The following is a 17,079-nucleotide window of genomic DNA, read 5'->3' as shown; positions in this document are numbered from 1 at the left end:
CACTCGGTCACCCTGTCTGAGCACAATTAAATAAGTGGTAAGAAGAATCGAACCAATAAAATTGTGAAGCAATGTTGCTTTGCTTCAAACAGAAGAGTTTTTTTGCTCAAAACATTGAAACGTACTAAATCAAGCATTTGTATGATCAAAAAGAGGCGTGAAGTCTATATTTAAAAAATTTAATGATTAAGTTAGCACTCTAGTCATAAAACTGGACTAGTTCAAACCGTTTTATAGACCAATTAGTTTCGTTAAAATTTCAAGTTTTTCTAAGCAACCTGTTAGAGCTTTCAAACTAGAAAACGAAGCAAAACAAAAATCTAGGGAAAATTTAAACTTTAATTGATTCCACTGAATAACTGTAGTTTTTTTTGGAAAAACTTGGCCAAAAAACCTGAAGTTTTTCAAATTTCCATTGCTGGAATGGTTTTATTAGAAAAATATATACATTGGCCATCCGATTTTCTGCAAAAATAAACTTAAAACTTTTTCAAGGTTTGGTTGCTTGACTAACTGTTCAGACGAATTTCAAAAGTTTGTGAGCCGAGTGTTTCTCTAAAATTTTTTGACCTGACAAATTTCTCTGTGAATTAGTAACAAATTTAGGTAAATATCAGTTTTTTTGCTTAACGAATTCAGTTCATCAATTTTGAAAAACTAACCGACAGAGATGGTACTCGAACCCACGCACGGAGACCGCATTGGATTAGCAGTCCAGCACCTTAACCACTCGGCCACCCTGTCATTGTTGTTTAATCGAATCGAACCAATGGCCATCACTGTTTAAACTAATTGAACCAATAAAATTTTGAAGCAATGTTTCTTTGCTTCAAATAGAATAGTTGTTTTTGCTCAAAAAAATGAAACGTATTAAATCAAGCCATTGTTCGATCAAAAAGAGGCTTGAAGTCTATATTTAAAAAACTTAATGAATAAGTAAGCACTCTAGTCATAAAACTGGACTAGTTCAAACCGTTTTATAGACCAAATCGTTTCGTTAAATTTTCAATTGAAGCCTGTTGAAGCTTTCAAACTAGGAAACGAAGCGGAATAAAAATCTAAGGAAAATTTAAAAATGAAGTGCTTCCATTGAAAAACTATTGTTTTTTGTGGAGAAACTTGGCCAACCAAGTAATCTGAAGTTTTTTAAAGTTCCATTGCTTGAATGGTTTCAATAGAAAAACATATAACAATGGCCATCCGATTTTCTTCATGAAACAACTTGAAATTTTTCAAAGTTTGTCTGCTTGACTAGTCTGTTTAGAAAAATTTCAAATGTTCGCATGTCATGTCGTTCACTGAAATTTTGTGTAAAATTTTTTCGGTTAGTTGTTAACAAACTTGGGTAAACATCAGTTTTGTGCTTACCGATTTCAGATCATGTTTTTTCAAAAAGTAATCGACAGAGATGGGATTCAAACCCACGCATGAAGACATATTACATTACCAGTCCAACGCCCTAACCACTCGGTCACCCTGTCTGAGCACAATTAATTAGTTGGTAGCACGAATTGAACCAATAAAATTTTGAAGCAATGTTGCTTTGCTTCAAATAGAAGAGTTTTTTTGCTCAAAACAATGAAACGTATTAAATAAAGCCATTGTTTGATCGAAAAGAGTCTTGAAGTCTTTATTTAAAAAATTTAATGAATAAGTAAGCACTCTAGTCATAAAACTGGACTAGTTCAAACCGTTTTATAGACCAAATCGTTTCGCTGAAACTTCAAGTTTTTCTAAGCTACCTGTTAGAGCTTTCAAACTAGAAAACGAAGCAAAACAAAAATCTAGGGAAAATTTAAACTTGAATTGATTCCACTGAAAAACTATAGTTTTTGTGGAAAAACTTGGCCAACAAAAAAACCTGAAGTTTTTTAAATTTCCATTGCTGGAATGGTTTCAATAGAAAAATGTATACATTGGCCATCCGATTTTCTGCATAAACAAACTTAAAATTTTTCAAGGTTTGGTTGCTTGACTAACTGTTCAGACAAATTTCAAAAGTTTGTGAGCCCATTGTTTCTCTAAAATTTTTTGACCTGACAAATTTCTCGGTGAATTAAAAACAAAATTAGGTGAATATCAGTTTTTATGCTTAACGAATTCAGTTCATCATTTTTTAAAAACTAACCGAAAGAGATGTGATTCGAACCCACGCACGGAGACCGTATTGGATTAGCAGTCCAACGCCTTAACCACTCGGCCACCCTGTCATTATTGCTTAAACGAATCGAACCAATGGCCATCACTGTTTAAACTAATTGAACCAATAAAATTTTGAAGCAAAGTTTCTTTGCTTCAAATAGAATAGTTTTTTTTTTGCTCAAAAAATTGAAACGTATTAAATCAAGCCATTGTTCGATCAAAAAGAGGCTTGAAGTCTATATTTAAAAAACTTAATGAATAAGTCAGCACTCTAGTCATAAAACTGGACTAGTTCAAACCGTTTTATAGACCAAATCGTTTCGTTAAATTTTCAATTTTTTCTCAGCAACCTGTTGAAGCTTTCAAACTAGGAAACGAAGCGGAATAAAAATCTAAGGAAAATTTAAAAATGAAGTGCTTCCATTGAAAAACGATTGTTTTTTGTGGAGAAACTTGGCCAACAAAGTAATCTGAAGTTTTTTAAAGTTCCATTGCTTGAATGGTTTCAATAGAAAAACATATAACAATGGCCATCCGATTTTCTTCATGAAACAACTTGAAATTTTTCAAAGTTTGTCTGCTTGACTAGTCTGTTTAGAAAAATTTCAAATGTTCGCATGTCATGTCGTTCACTGAAATTTTGTGTAAAATTTTTTCGGTTAGTTGTTAACAAACTTGGGTAAACATCAGTTTTGTGCTTACCGATTTCAGATCATGTTTTTTCAAAAAGTAATCGACAGAGATGGGATTCAAACCCACGCATGAAGACATATTACATTACCAGTCCAACGCCCTAACCACTCGGTCACCCTGTCTGAGCACAATTAATTAGTTGGTAGCACGAATCGAACCAATAAAATTTTGAAGCAATGTTGCTTTGCTTCAAATAGAAGAGTTTTTTGCTCAAAACAATGAAACGTATTAAATAAAGCCATTGTTTGATCGAAAAGAGTCTTGAAGTCTTTATTTAAAAAATTTAATGAATAAGTAAGCACTCTAGTCATAAAACTGGACTAGTTCAAACCGTTTTATAGACCAAATCGTTTCGCTGAAACTTCAAGTTTTTCTAAGCTACCTGTTAGAGCTTTCAAACTAGAAAACGAAGCAAAACAAAAATCTAGGGAAAATTTAAACTTGAATTGATTCCACTGAAAAACTATAGTTTTTGTGGAAAAACTTGGCCAACAAAAAAACCTGAAATTTTTTAAATTTCCATTGCTGGAATGGTTTCAATAGAAAAATGTATACCTTGGCCATCCGATTTTCTGCATAAACAAACTTAAAATTTTTCAAGGTTTGGTTGCTTGACTAACTGTTCAGACAAATTTCAAAAGTTTGTGAGCCCATTGTTTCTCTAAAATTTTTTGACCTGACAAATTTTTCTGTGAATTAAAAACAAAATTAGGTGAATATCAGTTTTTATGCTTAACGAATTCAGTTCACCAATTTTTAAAAACTAACCGACAGATATGGGATTCAAACCCAGGCACGTGACCGTATTGGATTAGCAGTCCAACGCTTTAACCACTCGGCCACCCTGTCTGAGCACTAATAAATCATTGTTTAAAAGAATCGAAACAATAAAATTTTGAAGCAATGTAGCTTTGCTTCTAATAGAAGAGTTTTTTTGCTCAAACATTGAAACATATTAAATCAAGCCATTGTTCGATCAAAAAGAGGCTTGAAGTCTATATTTAAAAAATTTAATGAATAAGTAAGCACTCTAGTCATACAACTGAACTAGTTCAAACCGTTTTATAGACCAAATTGTTTCGCTTAAATTTCAAGTTTTTCTAAGCAACCTGTTAGAGCTTTCAAACTAGAAAACGAAGCAAAACAAAAATCTAGGGAAAATTTAAACTTCAATTGATTCCACTGAATAACTATCGCTTTTTTTGGAAAAACTTGGCCAAAAAAACCTGAAGTTTTTCAAATTTCCCTTGCTGGAATGGTTTTAATAGAAAAATGTATACATTGGCCATCCGATTTTCTGCAAAAATAAACTTAAAACTTTATCAAGGTTTGGTTGCTTGACTAACTGTTCAGACGAATTTCAAAAGTTTGTGAGCCGAGTGTTTCTCTAAAACTTTTTGACCTGACAAATTTCTCTGTGAATTAGTATTAAATTTAGGTAAATATCAGTTTTTTTGCTTAACGAAATCAGTTCATCAATTTTTAAAAACTAACCGACAGAGATGGTACTCGAACCCACGCACGGAGACCGTATTGGATTAGCAGTCCAACACCTTAACCACTCGGCCACCCTGTCATTGTTGTTTAAACGAATCGAACCAATGGCCATCACTGTTTAAACTAATTGAACCAATAAAATTTTGAAGCAATGTTTCTTTGCTTCAAATAGAATAGTTTTTTTTGCTCAAAAAAATGAAATGTATTAAATCAAGCCATTGTTCGATCAAAAGGAGGCTTGAAGTCCATATTTAAAAAACTTAATAAATAAGTAAGCACTCTAGTCTTAAAACTGGACTAGTTCAAACCGTTTTATAGACCAAATCGTTTCGCTGAAACTTCAAGTTTTTCTAAGCTACCTGTTAGAGCTTTCAAACTAGAAAGTGAAGCAAAACAAAAATCTAGGGAAAATTTAAACTTGAATTGATTCCACTGAAAAACTATAGTTTTTGTGGAAAAACTTGGCCAACAAAAAAACCTGAAGTTTTTTAAATTTCCATTGCTGGAATGGTTTCAATAGAAAAATGTATACATTGGCCATCCGATTTTCTGCATAAACAAACTTAAAATTTTTCAAGGTTTGGTTGCTTGACTAACTGTTCAGACAAATTTCAAAAGTTTGTGAGCCCATTGTTTCTCTAAAATTTTTTGACCTGACAAATTTCTCTGTGAATTAAAAACAAAATTAGGTGAATATCAGTTTTTATGCTTAACGAATTCAATTCATCAATTTTTAAAAACTAACCGACAGATATGGGATTCAAACCCACGCACGTGACCGTATTGGATTATCAGTCCAACGCCTTAACCACTCGGCCAACCTGTCTGAGCACTAATAAATCATTGTTTAAAAGAATCGAAACAATAAAATTTTGAAGCAATGTAGCTTTGCTTCTAATAGAAGAGTTTTTTTGCTCAAAACATTGAAACGTATTAAATCAAGCCATTGTTCGATAAAAAAGAGGCTTGAAGTCTATATTTAAAAAAATTAATGAATCAGTAGGCACTCTAGTCATACAACTGGACTAGTTCGAACCGTTTTATAGACCAAATTGTTTCGCTAAAATTTCAAGTTTTTCTAAGCAACCTGTTAGAGCTTTCAAACTAGAAAACGAAGCAAAACAAATATCTAGGGAAAATTTAAACTTGAATTGATTCCACTGAATAACTATAGCTTTTTTTGGAAAAACTTGGACAAAAAAAATCTGAAGTTTTTCAAATTTCTATTGCTGGAATGGTTTTAATAGAAAAATGTATACATTGGCCATCCGATTTTCTGCAAAAATAAACTTAAAACTTTTTCAAGGTTTGGTTGCTTGACTAACTGTTCAGACAAATTTCAAAAGTTTGTGAGCCCATTGTTTCTCTAAATTTTTTTGACCTGACAAATTTCTCTGTGAATTAAAAACAAAATTAGGTGAATATCAGTTTTTATGCTTAACGAATTCAGTTCATCAATTTTTTGAAAACTAACCGACAGATATGGGATTCAAACCCACGCACGTGACCGTATTGGATTAGCAGTCCAACGCCTTAACCACTCGGCCACCCTGTCTGAGCACTAATAAATCATTGTTTAAAAGAATCGAAACAATAAAATTTTGAAGCAATGTAGCTTTGCTTCTAATAGAAGAGTTTTTTTGCTCAAAACATTGAAACGTATTAAATCAAGCCATTGTTCGATCAAAAAGAGGCTTGAAGTCTATATTTAAAAAATTTAATGAATAAGTAAGCGCTCTAGTCATACAACTGGACTAGTTCAAACCGTTTTATAGACCAAATTGTTTCGCTAAAATTTCAAGTTTTTCTAAGCAACCTGTTAGAGCTTTCAAACTAGAAAACGAAGCAAAACAAAAATCCAGGGAAAATTTAAACTTGAATTGATTCCATTGAAAAATTATGGCTTTTTGTGGAAAAACTTGGCCAAAAAAAACCTGAATTTTTCAAATTTCCATTGCTGGAATGGTTTCAATAGAAAAATGTATACATTGGCCATCCGAATTTCTGCAAAAATAAACTTAAAATTTTTCAAGGTTTGGTTGCTTGACTAACTGTTCAGACGAATTTCAAAAGTTTGTGAGCCGAGTGTTTCTCTAAAAATTTTTGACCTGACAAATTTCTCTGTGAATTAGTATTAAATTTAGGTAAATATCAGTTTTTTTGCTTAACGAATTCAGTTCATCAATTTTTAAAAACTAACCGACAGAGATGGTACTCGAACCCACGCACGGAGACCGTATTGGATTAGCAGTCCAACACCTTAACCACTCGGCCATTGTCATTGTTGTTTTAACGAATCGAACCAATGGCCATCACTGTTTAAACTAATTGAACCAATAAAATTTTGAAGCAATGATTCTTTGCTTCAAATACAATAGTTTTTTTTGCTCAAAAAAATGAAACGTATTAAATCAAGCCATTGTTTGATCAAAAAGAGGCTTGAAGTCTATATTTAAAAAACTTAATGAATAAGTAAGCACTCTAGTCATAAAACTGGACTAGTTCAAACCGTTTTATAGACCAAATCGTTTCATTAAATTTTCAATTTTTTCTCAGCAACCTGTTAAAGCTTTCAAACTAGGAAACGAAGCGGAATAAAAATCTAAGGAAAATTTAAAAATGAAGTGCTTCCATTGAAAAACGATTGTTTTTTGTGGAGAAACTTGGCCAACAAAGTAATCTGAGGTTTTTTAAAGTTCCATTGCTTGAATGGTTTCAATAGAAAAACATATAACAAAGGCCATCCGATTTTCTTCATGAAATAACTTGAAGTTTTTTAAAGTTTGTCTGCTTGACTAGTCTGTTTAAAAAAATTTCAAATGTTTGCATGTCAAGTCGTTCACTGAATTTTGAGTAAATTTTTTTGGTTAGTTGTTAACTAACTTGGGTAAACATCAATTTTGTGCTTACCGATTTCAGATCATGTGTTTTCAAAAAAGTAATCGACAGAGATGGGATTCAAACCCACGCATGAAGACATATTACATTACCAGTCCAACGCCTTAACCACTCGGTCACCCTGTCTGAGCACAATTAATTAGTTGGTAGCACGAATCGAACCAATAAAATTTTGAAGCAATGTTGCTTTGCTTCAAATAGAAGAGTTTTTTTGCTCAAAACATTGAAATGTACTAAATCAAGCCATTGTTTGATCAAAAAGAGGCTTGAAGTCTATATTTAAAAAATTTAATGAATAAGTAAGCACTTAAGTCATACAACTGGACTAGTTCAAACCGTTTTATAGACCAAATTGTTTTGCTGAAATTTCAAGTTTTTCTAAGCAACCTGTTAAAGCTTTCAAATTAGGAAACGAAGCGGAATAAAAATCTACGAAAAATTTAAAAATGAAATGCTTACCACTGAAAAACTATAGCTTTTTGTGGAAAAACTTGGCCAAAAAAAACCTGAAGTTTTTAAAATTTCCATTGCTGGAATGGTTTCAATAAACAAATGTATTCATTGGTCATCCGATTTTCTGCAAAAATAAACTTAAAAATTTTCAAGGTTTGGTTGCTTGACTAACTGTTCAGACAAATTTCAAAAGTTTGTGATTTGATTGTTTCTCTAAAGTTTTTTGACCTGACAAATTTCTCTGTGAATTAGTAACAAAATTAAGGTAAATGTCAGTTTTTTTGCTTAACGAATTAAGTTCATCAATTTTCAAAAACTAACCGACAGAGATGGGATTCGAACCCACGCACGGAGACCGTATTGGATTAGCAGTCCAACGCCTTAACCACTCGGCCACCCTGTCTGAGCACTAATAAATCATTATTTAAACGAATCGAAACAATAAAATTTTGAAGCAATGTAGCTTTGCTTCTAATAGAAGAGTTTTTTGCTCAAAACATTGAAACGTATTAAATCAAGCCAATGTTCGATCAAAAAGAGACTTGATTCTATATTCAAAAATTTTAATGAATAAGTCAGCACTCTAGTCATAAAACTGGAATAGTTCAAACCGTTTTATCGACCGAATCGTTTCGTTAAATTTTCAATTTTTCTAAGCAACCTGTTAAAGCTTTCAAACTGGGAAACGAGGCGGAATAAAAATCTAAGGAAAATTTAAAAATGAAGTGCTTCCATTGAAAAACGATTGTTTTTTGTGGAGAAACTTGGCCAACAAAGTAATCTGAATTTTTTTAAAATTCCATTGTTTGAATGGTTTCAATAGAAAAACGTATAACATTGGCCATCCGATTTTCTTCATGAAATAACTTGAAGTTTTTCAAAGTTTGTCGCTTGACTAGCCTGTTTAGAAAAATTTCAAATGTTTGCAAGTCATGTCGTTCACTGAAACTTTGTGTAAATTTTTTTGGTTAGTTGTTAACTAACTTGGGTAAACATCAGTTTTGTGCTTACCGATTTCAGTTCATGTGTTTTCAAAAACTAATCGACACAGATGGGATTCAAACCCACGCATGGAGACCATATTACATTACCAGTGCAACGCCTTAACCACTCGGTCACCCTGTCATTGTAGTTTAAAGGAATTGAACCAATGGCCATCACTGTTTAAACGAATTGAACCAATAAAATTTTGAAGCAATGTTGCTTTGCTTCAAATAGAATAGTTTTTTTTTGCTCAAAGCGTTGAAACTTATTAAATCAGGCCATTGTTCGATCAAAAAGAGACTTGATTTTTATATTCAAAAAATTTAATGAATAAGTCAGCGCTCTAGTCATAGAACTGGGCTAGTTCAATTCGTTTTATAGACCAAATCAGTTCGCTAAATTTTCATTTTTTTCTAAGCAATCTGTTAAAGCTTTCAAACTAGGAAACGAAGTGGAAAAAAAATCTAGGGAAAATTTAAAAATGAAAAGCTTCCATTGAAAAACGATTGTTTTTTGTGGAGAAACTTGGCCAACAAAGTAATCTGAAGTTTTTCAAAATTCCATTGCTTGAATGGTTTCAATAGAAAAACGTATAACATTGGCCATCCGATTTTCTTCATGGAATAACTTGAAAATTTTCAAAGTTTGTCGGCTTGACTAGTCTGTTTAGAATTGTGTAAATTTTTTTGGTTAGTTGTTAACTAACCGACAGATATGGGATTCAAACCCACGCACGGAGACCGTATTGGATTAGCAGTCCAACGTCTTAACCACTCGGACACCCTGTCTGAGCACTAATAAATCATTTTTTAAACGAATCGAAACAATAAAATTTTGAAGCAATGTAGCTTTGCTTCTAATAGAAGAGTTTTTTTGCTCAAAACATTGAAACGGATTAAATCAAGCCAATGTTTGATCAAAAAGAGGCTTGAATTCTTTATTTAAAAAATTTAATGAATAAGTAAGCACTCTAGTCATAAAACTGGACTAGTTCAAACCGTTTTATAGACCAAATCGTTTCGTTAAATTTTCAATTTTTTCTAAGCATCCTGTTAAAGCTTTCAAACTAGGAAACGAAGCGGAATAAAAATCTAAGGAAAAATTAAAAAAAATGAAGTGCTTCCATAGAAAAACGATTGTTTTTTGTAGAGAAACTTGGCCAACAAAGTAATCTGAAGTTTTTCAAAATTCCATTGCTTGAATGGTTTCATTAGAAAAACGTATAACAATGGCCATCCGATTTTCTTCATGGAATAACTTGACATTTTTCAAAGTTTGTCTGCTTGACTAGTCTGTTTAGAAAAATTTCAAATGTTTGCATGTCATGTCGTTCACCGAAATTTTTTGTAAATTTTTTTGCTTAGTTGTTAAGTAACTTGAGTAAACATCAGTTTTGTGCATACCGATTTCAGTTCATGTGTTTTCAAAAACTAATCGACAAAGAAGGGATTCAAACCCACGCATGGAGACCATATTAAATTAGCAGTCCAACGCCTTAACCACTCGGTCACCCTGTCTGAGCACAATTAATTAATTGGTCAGACGAATCGAACCAATGAAATTGTGAAGCAATGTTGCTTTGCTTCAAATAGAAAAGTTTTTTGCTCAAAACCTTGAAACGTACTAAATCGAGCCATTGTTTGATCAAAAAGAGGCTTGGAGTCTATATTTAAGCCTCTATGAAGCACTCTATCAGACAACTGGACTAGTTCAAACCGTTTAATAGACCAAACTGTTTCGCTGAAATTTCAAGTTTTTCTAAGCAACCTGCTAGAGCTTTCAAACTAGAAAACGAAGCAAAACAAAAATCTAGGGAAATATTAAACTTGAATTGGTTTCATTGAAAAATTATGGCTTTTTGTGGAAAAACTTGGCCAAAAAAAACCTGAATTTTTCAAATTTCCATTGCTGGAATGGTTTCAATAGAAAAATGTATACATTGGCCATCCGAATTTCTGCAAAAATAAACTTAAAATTTTTCAAGGTTTGGTTGCTTGACTAACTGTTCAGACGAATTTCAAAAGTTTGTGAGCCGATTTTTTCTCTAAAATTTTTTGACCTGACAAATTTCTCTGTGAATTAGTAACAAATAGGGAAATATCAGTTTTTTTTGCTTCACGAATTCAGTTCATATATTTTTAAAAACTATCCGACAGGGATGGGATTCGAACCCACGCATGGAGACCGTATTGGATTAGCAGTCCAACGCCTTAACCACTCGGCCATCCTGTCATTATTGTTTAAACGAATCAAACCAATGGCCATCACTGTTTAAACGAATTGAACCAATAAAATTTTGAAGCAATGTTGCTTTGCTTCAAATAGAATAGTTTTTTTTTGCTCAAAACATAGAAACGTATTAAATCAAGCCATTGTTCGATCAAAAAGAGCCTTGAAGTCTTTATTTAAAAAATTTATTGAATAATAAACACTCCAATCATAAAACTGGACTAGTTCAAACCGTTTTATAGACCAATTAGTTTCTCTAAACTTTCAATTTTTTCTTAGCAACCTGTTAAAGCTTTCAAACTAGGAAACGAAGCGGAAAAAAAATCTAAGGAAAACTTAAAAATGAAGTGCTTCCATTGAAAAACGATTGTTTTTTGTGGAGAAATTTGGTCAACAAAGTAATCTGAACTTTTTTAAAATTCCATTGCTTGAATGGTTTCAATAGAAAAAACGTATAACATTGGCCATCCGATTTTCTTCATGAAATAACTTGAAAATTTTCAAAGTTTGTCAGCTTGACTAGTCTGTTTAGAATTGTGTAAATTTTTTTGGTTAGTTGTTAACTAACCGACAGATATGGGATTCAAACCCACACACGGATACCGTATTGGATTAGCAGTCCAACGCCTTAACCACTCGGCCACCCTGTCATTATTGTTTAAACGAATCAAACCAATGGCCATCACTGTTTAAACGAATCGAACCAATGAAATTGTGAAGCAATGTTGCTTTGCTTCAAATAGAAAAGTTTTTTGCTCAAAACCTTGAAACGTACTAAATCGAGCCATTGTTTGATCAAAAAGAGGTTTGAAGTCTATATTTAAGCCTCTATGAAGCACTCTATCAGACAACTGGACTAGTTCAAACCGTTTAATATACCAAATTGTTTCGCTGAAATTTCAAGTTTTTCTAAGCAACCTGTTAGAGCTTTCAAACTAGAAAACGAAGCAAAACAAAAATCCAGGGAAAATTTAAACTTGAATTGATTCCATTGAAAAATTATGGCTTTTTGTGGAAAAACTTGGCCAAAAAAAACCTGAATTTTTCAAATTTCCATTGCTGGAATGGTTTCAATAGAAAAATGTATACATTGGCCATCCGAATTTCTGCAAAAATAAGCTTAAAATTTTTCAAGGTTTGGTTGCTTGACTAACTGTTCAGACGAATTTCAAAAGTTTGTGAGCCGAGTGTTTCTCTAAAACTTTTTGAACTGACAAATTTCTCTGTGAATTAGTATTAAATTTAGGTAAATATCAGTTTTTTTGCTTAACGAAATCAGTTCATCAATTTTTAAAAACTAATCGACAGAGATGGTACTCGAACCCACGCACGGAGACCGTATTGGATTAGCAGTCCAACACCTTAACCACTCGGCCACCCTGTCATTGTTGTTTAAACGAATCGAACCAATGGCCATCACTGTTTAAACGAATTGAACCAATAAAGTTTTGAAGCAATGTTGCTTTGCTTCAAATAGAATAGTTTTTTTTTGCTCAAAATAATGAAACGTATTAAATCAAGCCATTGTTCGATCAAAAAGAGGCTTGAAGTCTATTTTTAAAAAAATTTAATGAATAAGTAAATACTCTAGTCATAAAACTGGACTAGTTCAAACCGTTTTTTAGACCAAATAGTTTCGTTAAATTTTCAATTTTTTCTAAGCAACCTGTTAAATTTTTCAAACTAGGAAACGAAGCGGATTAAAAATCTAAGGAAAACTTAAAAATGAAGTGTTTCCATTGAAAAACGATTGTTTTTTGAGGAGAAACTTGGTCAACAAAATAATCTGAACTTTTTTTAAAATTCCATTGCTTGAATGGTTTCAATAGAAAAAACGTATAACATTGGCCATCCGATTTTCTTCATGAAATAACTTGAAGTTTTTAAAAGTTTGTCTGCTTGACTAGTCTGTTTAGAAAAATTTCAAATGTTTGCATGTCATGTCGTTCACCGAAATTTTTTGTAAATTTTTTTGCTTAGTTGTTAACTAACTTGAGTAAACATCAGTTTTGTGCTTACCGATTTCAGTTCATGTGTTTTCAAAAACTAATAGACATAGATGGGATTCAAACCCACGCATGGAGACCATAATACATTACCAGTTCAACGCCTTAACCACTCGGTCACCCTGTCTGAGCACAATTAAATAAGTGGTAAGAAAAATCGAACCAATAAAATTGTGAAGCAATGTTGCTTTGCTTCAAATAGAAGGGTTTTTTTTTGCTCAAAACATTGAAACGTACTAAATCAAGCCATTTTTTGATCAAAAAGAGGCTTGAAGTCTTTATTTAAAAAATTTAATGAATAAGTAAGCACTTTAGTTATACAACTGGACTAGTTCAAACCGTTTTATAGACCAAATTGTTTCGCTGAAATTTCAAGTTTTTCTAAGCAACCTGCTAAAGCTTTCAAATTAGGAAACGAAGCGGAATAAAAATCTACGAAAAATTTAAAAATGAAATGCTTCCATTGGAAAACGATTGTTTTTTGTGGAGAAACTTGGTCAACAAAGTAATCTGAACTTTTTAAAAATTCCATTGCTTGAATGGTTTCAATATAAAAAACGTATAACATTGGCCATCCGATTTTCTTCATGAAATAACTTGAAAATTTTCAAAGTTTGTCAGCTTGACTAGTCTGTTTAGAATTGTGTAAATGTTTTTGGTTAATTGTTAACTAACCGACAGATATGGGATTCAAACCCACACACGGATACCGTATTGGATTAGCAGTCCAACGCCTTAACCACTCGGCCACCCTGTCATTATTGTTTAAACGAATCAAACCAATGGCCATCACTGTTTAAACGAATCAAACCAATGAAATTGTGAAGCAATGTTGCTTTGCTTCAAATAGAAAAGTTTTTTGCTCAAAACCTTGAAACGTACTAAATCGAGCCATTGTTTGATCAAAAAGAGGCTTGAAGTCTATATTTAAGCCTCTATGAAGCACTCTATCAGACAACTGGACTAGTTCAAACCGTTTAATAGACCAAATTGTTTCGCTGAAATTTCAAGTTTTTCTAAGCAACCTGTTAGAGCTTTCAAACTAGAAAACGAAGCAAAACAAAAATCCAGGGAAAATTTTAACTTGAATTGATTCCATTGAAAAATTATGGCTTTTTGTGGAAAAACTTGGCCAAAAAAAACCTGAATTTTTCAAATTTCTTTTGCTGGAATGGTTTCAATAGAAAAATGTATACATTGGCCATCCGAATTTCTGCAAAAATAAACTTAAAATTTTTCAAGGTTTGGTTGCTTGACTAACTGTTCAGACGAATTTCAAAAGTTTGTGAGCCGATTGTTTCTCTAAAATTTTTTGACCTGACAAATTTCTCTGTGAATTAGTAACAAAATTAGGGAAATATCAGTTTTTTTGCTTAACGAATTCAGTTCATCAATTTTTAAAAACTAATCGACAGAGATGGGATTCGAACCCACGCACGGATACCGTATTGGATTAGCAGTCCAACGCCTTAACCACTCGGCCACCCTGTCATTATTGTTTAAACGAATCAAACCAATGGCCATCACTGTTTAAACGAATCAAACCAATGAAATTGTGAAGCAATGTTGCTTTGCTTCAAATAGAAAAGTTTTTTGCTCAAAACCTTGAAACGTACTAAATCGAGCCATTGTTTGATCAAAAAGAGGCTTGAAGTCTATATTTAAGCCTCTATGAAGCACTCTATCAGACAACTGGACTAGTTCAAACCGTTTAATAGACCAAATTGTTTCGCTGAAATTTCAAGTTTTTCTAAGCAACCTGTTAGAGCTTTCAAACTAGAAAACGAAGCAAAACAAAAATCCAGGGAAAATTTTAACTTGAATTGATTCCATTGAAAAATTATGGCTTTTTGTGGAAAAACTTGGCCAAAAAAAACCTGAATTTTTCAAATTTCTTTTGCTGGAATGGTTTCAATAGAAAAATGTATACATTGGCCATCCGAATTTCTGCAAAAATAAACTTAAAATTTTTCAAGGTTTGGTTGCTTGACTAACTGTTCAGACGAATTTCAAAAGTTTGTGAGCCGATTGTTTCTCTAAAATTTTTTGACCTGACAAATTTCTCTGTGAATTAGTAACAAAATTAGGGAAATATCAGTTTTTTTGCTTAACGAATTCAGTTCATCAATTTTTAAAAACTAATCGACAGAGATGGGATTCGAACCCACGCACGGAGACCGTATTGGATTAGCAGTCCAACGCCTTAACCACTCGGCCACCCTGTCCTTGTTGTTTAAACGAATCGAACCAATGGCCATCACTGTTTAAACGAATTGAACCAATAAAGTTTTGAAGCAATGTTGCTTTGCTTCAAATAGAATAGTTTTTTTTTTGCTCAAAACAATGAAACGTATTAAATCAAGCCATTGTTCGATCAAAAAGAGGCTTGAAGTCTATTTTTAAAAAATTTAATGAATAAGTAAACACTCTAGTCATAAAACTGGACTAGTTCAAACCGTTCTATAGACCAAACAGTTTCGTTAAATTTTCATTTTTTTCTAAGCAACCTGTTAAAGCTTTCAAACTAGGAAACGAAGCGGATTAAAAATCTAAGGAAAACGTAAAGATGAAGTGCTTCCATTGAAAAACGATTGTTTTTTGTGGAGAAACTTGGTCAACAAAATATTCTGAACTTTTTTAAAATTCCATTGCTTGAATGGTTTCAATAGAAAAAACGTATAACATTGGCCATCCGATTTTCTTCATGAAATAACTTGAAGTTTTTCAAAGTTTGTCTGCTTGACTAGTCTGTTTAGAAAAATTTCAAATGTTTGCATGTCATGTCGTTCACCGAAATTTTTTGTAAATTTTTTTGCTTAGTTGTTAACTAACTTGAGTAAACATCAGTTTTGTGCTTACCGATTTCAGTTCATGTGTTTTCAAAAACTAATAGACATAGATGGGATTCAAACCCACACACGGATACCGTATTGGATTAGCAGTCCAACGCCTTAACCACTCGGCCACCCTGTCATTATTGTTTAAACGAATCAAACCAATGGCCATCACTATTTAAACGAATCGAACCAATGAAATTGTGAAGCAATGTTGCTTTGCTTCAAATAGAAAAGTTTTTTGCTCAAAACCTTGAAATGTACTAAATCGAGCCATTGTTTGATCAAAAAGAGGCTTGAAGTCTATATTTAAGCCTCTATGAAGCACTCTATCAGACAACTGGACTAGTTCAAACCGTTTAATTGACCAAATTGTTTCGCTGAAATTTCAAGTTTTTCTAAGCAACATGTTAGAGCTTTCAAACTAGAAAACGAAGCAAAACAAAAATCCAGGGAAAATTTAAACTTGAATTGATTCCATTGAAAAATTATGGCTTTTTGTGAAAAAACTTGGCCAAAAAAACCTGAATTTTTCAAATTACCATTGCTGGAATGGTTTCAATAGAAAAATGTATCATTGGCCATCCGAATTTCTGCAAAAATAAACTTAAAATTTTTCAAGGTTTGGTTGCTTGACTAACTGTTCAGACTAATTTCAAAAGTTTGTGAGCCGATTGTTTCTCTAAAATTTTTTGACCTGACAAATTTCTCTGTGAATTAGTAACAAAATTAGGGAAATATCAGTTTTTTTGCTTAACGAATTCAGTTCATCAATTTTTAAAAACTAATCGACAGAGATGGGATTCGAACCCACGCACGGAGACCGTATTGGATTAGCAGTCCAACGCCTTAACCACTCGGCCACCCTGTCCTTGTTGTTTAAACGAATCGAACCAATGGCTATCACTGTTTAAACGAATTGAACCAATAAAGTTTTGAAGCAATGTTGCTTTGCTTCAAATAGAATAGTATTTTTTTGCTCAAAACAATGAAACGTATTAAGTCAAGCCATTGTTCGATCAAAAAAAGGCTTGAAGTCTATTTTTAAAAAATTTAAAGAATAAGTAAACACTCTAGTCATAAAACTGGACTAGTTCAAACCGTTTTATAGACCAAATAGTTTCGTTAAATTTTCATTTTTTTCTAAGCAACCTGTTAAAGCTTTCAAACTAGGAAACGAAGCGGAATAAAAATCTATGGAAAATTTAAAAATGAAGTGCTTCCATTGAAAAACGATTGTTTTTTGTGGAGAAACTTGGCCAACAGAGTAATCTGAACTTTTTTAAAATTCCCTTGCTTGAATGGTTTTAATTGAAAAACGTATAACATTGGCCATCCGATTT

The 17,079-nt window shown here is 32.5% G+C and overlaps 16 non-coding genes across 16 annotated transcripts; all 16 read right to left on the bottom strand.

Moving 5' to 3' along the window:
* Nucleotides 1–662: 662 nt before the first annotated feature.
* On the bottom strand, nucleotides 663–744 carry Trnas-gcu (transfer RNA serine (anticodon GCU)). The gene has a single exon. It is a non-coding gene; the product is annotated as a tRNA-Ser (tRNA).
* Nucleotides 745–2,128: 1,384 nt separating this feature from the next.
* Nucleotides 2,129–2,210, bottom strand: Trnas-gcu (transfer RNA serine (anticodon GCU)). The gene has a single exon. It is a non-coding gene; the product is annotated as a tRNA-Ser (tRNA).
* Nucleotides 2,211–4,329: 2,119 nt separating this feature from the next.
* On the bottom strand, nucleotides 4,330–4,411 carry Trnas-gcu (transfer RNA serine (anticodon GCU)). The gene has a single exon. It is a non-coding gene; the product is annotated as a tRNA-Ser (tRNA).
* A 666-nt stretch (nucleotides 4,412–5,077) lies between these two features.
* Nucleotides 5,078–5,158, bottom strand: Trnai-gau (transfer RNA isoleucine (anticodon GAU)). Its single transcript has one exon. It is a non-coding gene; the product is annotated as a tRNA-Ile (tRNA).
* A 648-nt stretch (nucleotides 5,159–5,806) lies between these two features.
* Nucleotides 5,807–5,887, bottom strand: Trnas-gcu (transfer RNA serine (anticodon GCU)). The gene has a single exon. It is a non-coding gene; the product is annotated as a tRNA-Ser (tRNA).
* Nucleotides 5,888–8,004: 2,117 nt separating this feature from the next.
* Nucleotides 8,005–8,086, bottom strand: Trnas-gcu (transfer RNA serine (anticodon GCU)). Its single transcript has one exon. It is a non-coding gene; the product is annotated as a tRNA-Ser (tRNA).
* A 640-nt stretch (nucleotides 8,087–8,726) lies between these two features.
* Trnat-ggu (transfer RNA threonine (anticodon GGU)) lies at nucleotides 8,727–8,808 on the bottom strand. The gene has a single exon. It is a non-coding gene; the product is annotated as a tRNA-Thr (tRNA).
* Nucleotides 8,809–9,373: 565 nt separating this feature from the next.
* Trnas-gcu (transfer RNA serine (anticodon GCU)) lies at nucleotides 9,374–9,455 on the bottom strand. The gene has a single exon. It is a non-coding gene; the product is annotated as a tRNA-Ser (tRNA).
* Nucleotides 9,456–10,817: 1,362 nt separating this feature from the next.
* Nucleotides 10,818–10,899, bottom strand: Trnas-gcu (transfer RNA serine (anticodon GCU)). Its single transcript has one exon. It is a non-coding gene; the product is annotated as a tRNA-Ser (tRNA).
* Nucleotides 10,900–11,464: 565 nt separating this feature from the next.
* Trnas-gcu (transfer RNA serine (anticodon GCU)) lies at nucleotides 11,465–11,546 on the bottom strand. The gene has a single exon. It is a non-coding gene; the product is annotated as a tRNA-Ser (tRNA).
* A 652-nt stretch (nucleotides 11,547–12,198) lies between these two features.
* Nucleotides 12,199–12,280, bottom strand: Trnas-gcu (transfer RNA serine (anticodon GCU)). The gene has a single exon. It is a non-coding gene; the product is annotated as a tRNA-Ser (tRNA).
* A 1,297-nt stretch (nucleotides 12,281–13,577) lies between these two features.
* On the bottom strand, nucleotides 13,578–13,659 carry Trnas-gcu (transfer RNA serine (anticodon GCU)). Its single transcript has one exon. It is a non-coding gene; the product is annotated as a tRNA-Ser (tRNA).
* Nucleotides 13,660–14,311: 652 nt separating this feature from the next.
* On the bottom strand, nucleotides 14,312–14,393 carry Trnas-gcu (transfer RNA serine (anticodon GCU)). The gene has a single exon. It is a non-coding gene; the product is annotated as a tRNA-Ser (tRNA).
* A 652-nt stretch (nucleotides 14,394–15,045) lies between these two features.
* On the bottom strand, nucleotides 15,046–15,127 carry Trnas-gcu (transfer RNA serine (anticodon GCU)). Its single transcript has one exon. It is a non-coding gene; the product is annotated as a tRNA-Ser (tRNA).
* Nucleotides 15,128–15,793: 666 nt separating this feature from the next.
* Trnas-gcu (transfer RNA serine (anticodon GCU)) lies at nucleotides 15,794–15,875 on the bottom strand. Its single transcript has one exon. It is a non-coding gene; the product is annotated as a tRNA-Ser (tRNA).
* A 650-nt stretch (nucleotides 15,876–16,525) lies between these two features.
* Trnas-gcu (transfer RNA serine (anticodon GCU)) lies at nucleotides 16,526–16,607 on the bottom strand. The gene has a single exon. It is a non-coding gene; the product is annotated as a tRNA-Ser (tRNA).
* Between the last annotated feature and the right edge of the window lie 472 nt (nucleotides 16,608–17,079).

This window comes from Symsagittifera roscoffensis, chromosome 6 (genome assembly GCF_963678635.1).
Source record: "Symsagittifera roscoffensis chromosome 6, txSymRosc1.1, whole genome shotgun sequence".
NCBI lineage: Eukaryota > Metazoa > Xenacoelomorpha > Acoela > Convolutidae > Symsagittifera > Symsagittifera roscoffensis.
This window is presented reverse-complemented; position numbering and strand designations above follow the sequence as displayed.